This window comes from Teleopsis dalmanni, chromosome 1 (genome assembly GCF_002237135.1).
Source record: "Teleopsis dalmanni isolate 2A chromosome 1, ASM223713v2, whole genome shotgun sequence".
Lineage (NCBI taxonomy): Eukaryota > Metazoa > Arthropoda > Insecta > Diptera > Diopsidae > Teleopsis > Teleopsis dalmanni.
Window position 1 is genome coordinate 9677660 of NC_051846.1, and position 9050 is coordinate 9686709.

General features: G+C 29.6%; 1 non-coding gene across 1 annotated transcript; it reads left to right on the top strand.

Moving 5' to 3' along the window:
* The first annotated feature begins 208 nt into the window (after positions 1 to 208).
* Positions 209 to 328, top strand: LOC119673582. Its single transcript, XR_005252100.1, has one exon. It is a non-coding gene; the product is annotated as a U5 spliceosomal RNA (small nuclear RNA).
* Positions 329 to 9050: the final 8722 nt, after the last annotated feature.

Sequence of the window (9050 nt, forward strand, 5' to 3'; positions counted from 1 at the left end):
TTATACATATTCTTATAAAGTACCGCATAATCAGCTCAAATAACCGAACAATGCAAGTAGCATTATCAAATGATCAAAAGTACGGTAGGTACACCGTGCAGTTTGCTTAAAAGGTGGTTGAAAATTTCATACGCTACTGAAGACGAATATAATTCTCATCAACTTGTCAGTTGCGTTTGTTTAAAACTGCTATGAAGTGTGTCTGTAGTTACTCTGGTTTCTCTTCAGTTGTCGAATAAATCTTTCGCCTTTTACTAAAGATTTCCGTGGAGAGGAGCAATTTAATGAGTCTAAATAAAATTTTTTGTGGTGCCTGGTCGAAAGATCGGGCCTTAATAAATACATTCACTATTATAAGATAAGAATAATTGCGCAAGTGAAGAGTTAGGTAGAATTCTTATTGTTTGGATACGCTTACGGCTAAGTTCAAAATGTTTGTAATTGTGTGTAGGAATTCGAAATTCTTACTGCGCAGTGAAAATAAAAGGGTAAAGAAGATTTAACTGACCTGACCTTACAAGCACGGTTGCCACTTATGGTACTTTAGTACCAAAATTGGTTCCTTTTTTTCCGTTTGGTACTCATGTTCAAAAAATGGTACATTTTTGACGACCCAACTTTATTGTGGATATTTCCAATTAATTTTTTTTTATAAATGCAACTTTGCACTATTTTATATTTTGCTGATTTATAACACTATAAAAAACAAGAAGGTCCAAAAAAATTTTGAACCTTGTTTTACAGAAATGGTACCTTTTTAAACCAATTTTGGTACAGAAAAAAATTTTCAAGTGGCAACCGTGCTTACAAGTCTTTGAATGATTTTCATATAACACATTCTGTTTGTTTATGAAATTATATCGCCAATTACACCTATTTTTTTCTCCATTTCTGTAGAGTATTAATATTTTGTTAAAGATAGTATAGGGTTAAGATTTGTGTGGTAGATATCATAAATGATGTTATATCTAGTTTATTTAGCTTTAATAAACAGGATTTTGAAGTTGATAAATCTGGGGTGAAACACTCGAGATTAATTTATAAGACTAAATATTTTGTCAGAGTAGCACCATTACCCTGAAGTTATTTAGTTAGTTAGAATTGACAGATAAACTGTGATTTGATTCAATCTACGTATATGTAAAAAATATAAATGTCTACTAATACGACTAAAAATATGTTCGATTACTCTAAAAATGCTCGATTGGACAACAACATTTGACAGATAGAAAGTAAACCTAGATTGGAACCAGATTTACTGATTAAAAACAATAGTAATGAAATCCAATGTTTATAAATTTAATAGATATAATAAAATATGTTAATACTATTCAAATAGTATGTTTTATGAATTAATGTATATTGATAGTGTGCAAACTATTAGCGAATTACTATAAAAAATTATATTCATCTACTGTATGAAAATGTTCATCGGTGCATACTAGGTACTTTCCGTAATCTTATTGGAAGACTTCCAAAATATATATTTGACTATTATTATATTATTATTAATTTGAAGAATGTTTTTAATTTTTAATGAAAAAATTCAATAAGACTTTCTAAATAAAAGGGATAGCCTATATTCCTTAACAAATCGAAAAATAAATTAAATAAACTATTGAAATTTTATTGAAAGCAATTCCGAATCATTATTTTCGTATAAATATCATAATATTTTTATGTTTCAGGTGTTTTCAATCTACCATAAATGTATGTAACTGACCTCACTAACAAAAACATTTTGAATTGAATTTAAATTCTATGAAAAGCCAAGGAAAATTCAAAAGTATTTGTTCTGCTTTATGCCTCATGAATTTTCATTTACTCACAACATTTACTGTCACTGCCGCTGCCATCGACTGCCATTTCCATAATTTTGTAGACGCAGTAAACTGTGAATTTTGATATCCTGAATGTGCTCAAAGTTAGTAAAAGGCATCAGACTGTATGACATTTAAAAGATAATGAAATTATCAAAAAAGGAAACAATAAACTGAATATTTTATTTCATTTTTTTTATATGTAAACCAATTTCCTTTATGAACCAAATTATTCATAATATGAGCAGGAATAAGTTTAATCCTTCTGACAAAAAACGATTATTTTATTAAAATATAATGGTTTTATAAAATTTTAATTGAATATAAGAGAATTAATTAAAAACATTGTATTACGGAAATTATTTTAGTTATTTATATTTTTTATTTATATTGTAAGTTATTAAGAATAAATGATACTCCCTTTAAGCCATAGTAACAGTTAGGCAAGTAGCTTTGTTTATTAAGAAACTGATAATGTTTATGGTAAATAGGTCTGTTCACATAACACATGATCTCAAAAGGGTCGGTAAATTAATTGTTTAAGTTGTTAGTGCCATATTGACAACATATGAGCTATTAATCGTCTAAAACAACTTATTGTATTTTTTACATTTTTCCACTATTCGCTGGAGAGATATAGAGAAGGTATTTGATGGTTTCTTCTTCCACTGTGACCAGTGATGAAATCTGTTATGATTACAATTTTAAATTTTCACACGGAATTTATGAGTCTTTTTGAGGTTTTATATTGTGGGAGATGATTATTGCTTGCAAATGTATCGATCTTTGATTTCATCGTTCGTTCTTTTGAAAAATAAGTATTTTTGTACACTGTCAGGTCGCTAAATGCACAAAAATGTACAGTTTTCAGAAATAATTGGGTAGTAGTACGTTTCTATGCTAGTTAGACTGCAATAGAATTTCCATGGATATTGATGAACTCAACCAACCAATTTATTTTCCAGTGAAACCTATTAAAGTGATGAGTCAACTTATTCTGATATTTGTGGCATTTGAACACTGAATATACATTAGAAGTATATATTGCATTATTTTTTCGAAACTTCTTTTAATTTAAAATAATAGATGGCTTATGAAAACTTTTTCGTTATTAAAGTCTTTCGCGATGTCTAAATAATTTAAGTGTTTTGTTCTCGGGCTTGTGTTAAAATGATATTTTGTCTAACTTCTTTCTTATTTGATCAGTTTTTATAACATTTCAGTTTGTTTGCTATATATCACGACATTTCCAAATTGATGACTTAAATTATAAGTTTTTTTTTGATATATAATGATGTGTTACTCTTGAATCCTAGTTCCAGTTTTCATTTCTTGTTTACAAATAATTGATCGATTAAGCTAATAATAAAGACTTTCCCTTCTCAAACTTATTTTTAAAATATTAGTTCAACATTATATAGAAATATTCAAACGAGGTTTATGATTTATTCACTTATTTACTTATTACATTATTACTTATATTACTTATTACATATTACATATTTATGTTATTGAGGGATAACAGTAAGTCTTAGACTTGATCCTCAAACTAGACTGTATTTAGTTTCATTATTTCTTAACTTAGTATTTTTCCAAATGTCTTTAGTAATTTCAAGACGGTCAAGATGGTAAGTCTTAGACTTGGTCCTCAAACTAGACTGTATTTAGTTTCATCATTTCTTAACTTAGTATTCTTCCAAATGTGTTTAGTTATGTCAAGATGGCCATTAGCACTTTGCTATTCGTCTTTTCATATGTTTAGCACAAGGTACATTGTCTGGAAATTCTAATTTCTTGTCTTCAACTATCCTTACCATCCTTAGCAATTGGTATATTTATTTGTAGTAAATACGTTTTCGCTTACGTTATGTGGTGTCTCAGTTCTGCTTGTTGTGATGATTTATTTATGTGTACAAATTCTCACGTTATTTTGTTGTATATTTCTATAAAATTATTAAAACTGTTTTCAATTGTTCAGTTGTGGTACTATGTTTGTCCATATTTTAAAAAGGAAGTCCATAATGCATATTGCACAACTTTTCCGAACTTCAATTGTATGCACATATATAGATATCTTTCATATCTAAAAACTGTTGTGTCCTTATCGCTGTTTCATACTTGACTACTTCGTATTTGAAAATTAATTCGGATGTGTTGTTTTATATATCATATTGCAACAAATTTTTGTTTACTAAACTAACAACATATGAGATTTAGATTTTGTGAAAAAGCGACTAAGTGGTGCTGTGCTCTTTGTGAAATCGGACAGACGTAATACAAAACTTAGAGCTACTGCGGAAATTGCCAGCAGACAAAACGTACTGCAGACATATAAATAAATTTTATTAAGTTTCAAATATTTTGCAAAAAATAAATAAAAAAATAATTGAAAAATAAAATCAAAAAAGGATAACAAAGAAATTTTCGAAAGCAAGTGCCACTTCATTCATTAAAAACAACCAATGGAGAAGTCAGCAGAACGGGCACATTATTTTATTCGTACTCGTTCGTATCTCAACAAAAGCAGCTAATATTGCAAATGAAATGAATGCTCGAGGCTTCCAATTGTGTCAGTGCTGTATGCAGAATAAAAGCCACAACTCCAATAGTCTGACTCCTGCTAGTAAGCAGATTTCAGGACACAAAAAAAGAGAACTTCAGAGTTGGAAAAAATTGGAAAAAATATATGCTGCCTACTTTATCAAATCAGAAATGAAAATAAAAGAAAGAAAGTAAATGGCGGAAAATCGATAAGGACTTATTGAAAGCGCAGTTACATTATCCTTAGCAAGGATGACAGCTTAATGCTGCTACTTCTCTTGTTGTAGTCGTTGTTGCTGTTGTTGTTGTTGTCTGAATTTGCATTGCGTGCAACATGCTTCCAATTGAAAATGAAATTCTATCTCATCGCTACTGGCACAATTGCGGTTTACAGTAGATTCGGATTTTTCACTTTTTCACTTTTTCTATGGCATCACTGTCTTCTTCTCTGATATCCACAAAAAGTACACTAATTAAAAAAGCATATCACTGCAGGGAATTGTACCTAAAAAAACGTCTTTACGGTTGTTATTTTGCGAATATTGTGCATTTTAATTAGCACGCATTTGCAAGGATAACAAAGCAAGTCAGATATTCTGTAATTCCCTTAACAAGGTATGATTATTTTTCAACTCTCTACATTTTGTATTTTTTCACTGCTTAGGTAATCTGCTTAGGTAGTTTTAAGATAATATTATTTCATAATGCAGATTATTTAATGTTCTTTCATGTTTTTTGTTTTATTTAAAAGACTGAATAAGAATATTAAGAATTTTTTTTTAACATAATTGGTAATAAAAGCCTTATTTATAAAATGCTATTTAATGAAAATTAAACTAAAATAATAAGTTGTTCCAATTCTTCCAATTATTCATCTATTCTTAAGATAAAAAAGATATAAGTGTCATATAATATCCTAAATCGGTCTATTTTATTTTATTATTCTTACAAAAATGTGCAAATTTTTGATTTGAGAAATAAACACATTCACTAACACTCATTATCGAATAAAGTAGAGTACACCCAAGTTTATCAAAATGAAGTCATAAGATAGCGGTCAACCTGCTGGTCGCCCGAAAATTGCCTTTAGATAAATCACAATATAACAGTATGTATATATGTGCATGTATATAATAAAACTGAGAAAAAATTCAATGGGTTATAATCCTTAGAAGTAGTTGAGAGGTGTCTCTATATTAACAGTATATGTTCCTGATGGAATATGGCATATGAAAGGAATATATATGTTATGTATATATATAAGTAGGTCGATGATTTACTTAGTGGTGCAATTGCTAGAGTTGGTGCTGATTGAAGCTAACAATCTAATGTATCATATAACAATCTGTATTTTTACATATAAATGTCCTTCTCATCTTGTTTGTACATCTGTTTTGCTTCAAAGTTTCATTCTTTAAAATAAAGTTTGGGACAATTACATTTAGGAAATACGCATCTCTCATGTGAGTTAATCCTGATGAAATGAAGTTGTATTGGTATTAGCTAGCTATTGGATAGTATTGTAAATACATTCACATTCACTTTGATTAGGGGCATTATGTGATAATCGAGTATTTATTATAAATTTATTTTTTCATACATAACCAGTGGCGTATCCAAAAGGGGTACGCCACAGATAGTGCACTGCAAAAACATTGACAAAAAAATGAGTTTTAGTATACTCGCCACTGCTCACAATGTTGTGGTTGGTTGCAGTGGCAGACCATTAGATAACTTCCATGTACCTCAATTAGCGATTTTTCGCCGTTTTGCTACCACATTCTTCGCAAGAACCCTAGTATAGAAGAATAGAGACTAAATCCATGCCGCCGAATTTAGGTAATTTAATAGGTCTTTCATCTTCACCGATGAGCAGTCTAATAAACTATGAAAGAAGTATTTTCCTAAAAACCTATATCTTCTGGATGCTAAAGCCGGTCATTCACAGAGAAAATGTATTATGGTTTCTTTCTAATGCGAGTTTCAACAACTTCTGCAGTGAGGGTTATGGGGAGACAATGTTGTAATCGAATATATTTTGTTGTTTGTAAATTTAGTGACCAGAAATTTGTAATGCGTAATCTGTATTCGAGATATTTTGTGACAACTGGAACTTTATATAGAATAATACAGACGTTAAGGATAAGACGGATAGATGACAAATTATCAGAATGTCCAAGTTATTGTGTCCATATTATTGAGATTATATGACAATTAAAAAAATAACAAGTAATTATTGTCTACGATTTCGATGGTGTTAGATGAATAGAGGGGAACTTATTTGATTTATCTATTAAAATCAGTAGGTTTTCGATTAAACAATTCAAAATAGAGTTTAAAAAAAATAACGAACTCGAAGTTATACCTTTAGATACGGAATATTTTATTTGGATTGAAAAAAATTTATAATTAGTTACTTAAATTGCAGTTGTAAATAAACTGTTGTATTCTGGCTTTTCAGCAACTAAGATTACACCCTTTACAAAAACTTTCATATATATACAAAGACATCAGATCCATCATATTATAAAGCCCGGTATTCAGATATTCTTTGTGTGACTTAAAACTGTTCACAGATATAATAAAGTTAAGGTGATGAGGTCAGACATCTGCATATCAACATATCATATAAGTTTCAGAAGACTGGGATATAAAAACCCTTCTCGTGTACTCCTCGTAAATAAGAAATAGTTATAAAAACAATTACTTTCTTAATAATTCAATTATTTTAAAAAATAACAACAAACTAATTCCTTTATATATATATATACATATATATATATATGTATATCAAAATTAGACTTTCGACTTAATAAATTTGGTATGGGTTTAAGATATTGCTTACAACAAGGCTTATTAAATTTTAATAGGAAAGATATATTAATTTAATACATGAAATATATTTATTCATAGAGTTATTTAAGTATTTATATTCAATTTTAATTTCTTTCATTTTAACACTGTTCTATATTAAGATAGTATTAATCTTAATCTTCAGTATCTAAACTTCTTTCAATTTAATTAGCATTAGTAGTGTTTCAGTGTCTTTCATATACGACCACTAATAAAGATTATTTCCTTAAAAATCTTAATTTTGGCGCACTGCTAAAGATGCAATTTTTTCAATTACCTAACAAAGCTCAACACAGAAATCCTTAACGTAATGATTTATTCAATTTTCTAAAATTAAATAAATTAGAAGAGCAAAAGTACAAAATTCAATCAACTCGCCTCAAGGGGCTTTTGTAGCCAAGAAAATTACAACGTTTCAGCAGAGCGGACAGAAGTGAGGAAATTGCAACAACAAGGATACCAGCAGTTGATGTAGCAACGACAGCAACGAGAGCAACAACAGCAGCAACAGTTAAGCATACCAGTGTAAAGATCCTTGTACAAGGATAATAGAAAAGTGTGTCAGTAGTGTTAAGAATTTTGTCCTCCACTCTGCAGCGTTGCAAAGTAAAGATGAAAAAACGTGACTTTCCGGCGAACAGCTGCTGTCACGTCATTACCCACTGCATTTGTTGCAACATCAGCTACGTGCCTCGGACAGCAATTTAACATACTTCGAAGTGTACAGCAAGTACAAGCAAAGCAACTGTATCTCAAAGATACTCTGTGTTTACTAAATTTCTAATTTTTTTATTTCCTATTTTTTTTTATCAATGTTTGATATTTTTAAAATTTTTGTTATTCTAGTATCCGTACTATTTTTTATTTTTGCAGTGTATAGAAAACTCTACAGATGACGGTATATGTTTTCTTTCATTTGCTGGAAGCTGTAAGAAAAATCGTTCTCCTGTCCGATAAGTAACGAGCGTTTAAGCTACTCACACCTGATGCAGTTACAGCTGCAACAGCTTTTGCTACGTGATACTTCTGCAATTTTGTATTATTGGCAGAGGAGCTTTGAAAGGATAACAATGGTTGTCGTTAAGGACATGCATTTTTAATGCATACTCTGCCATGACTGCAATTTTATTAATAGCATTTAATGTGGCCATTGTTAAGCATTCAATATCTTGCCTAAGGCAAAATGACAGGAAAAGGATTAGTCTCATTTTGCTCTAAATTTAATTTAAATTGCTTACTCAGAATTAATGGGATTGGAAAGTAAAAGTGAACTAAGTATAGTAACATCTATATTTCTATAAAGAAAGGGCGGAAATTGACTAGCTTTAATTTCAAATTTAAGGGAAAATAGTGTCTTTAGAGTTTAATATAGTTCGTAAATAAGTTAAGATAATTTTTCTTTGCATAAGACATAAGATAAAATTAAATTTGGGCTTAACTTAATAAAATTATACTAAACCATGGCAAATAGAATTTCATGATAGCTGGATTTTCATTTTTAAAAAATGTAAATTAAATATCTTAATTACTTTCAAATTATTTTCGACCGAAATAAGTTTTATAAACGTTTCTATATAGATTAGATTGATCCACTATACCTATTTTACCTGCACTAAACCCTTAGATAAATCTAGTCCGTTAGGTATTAAGCCTGTCGCTCATATTTCTCTCCCGAGATTACTGGAGTAAAGTTTCCACATTGCTGTGAAAATCTTCTCTATTTATTCTTAGGTTTTAGTCGTACATTGTGGCTTTCGATGCTTCAACTATTGGAAAAACAAAATAAAAAACCTGTGAGATACTGGAACTAGGAAAATACGTACGCTGAAATAGCTC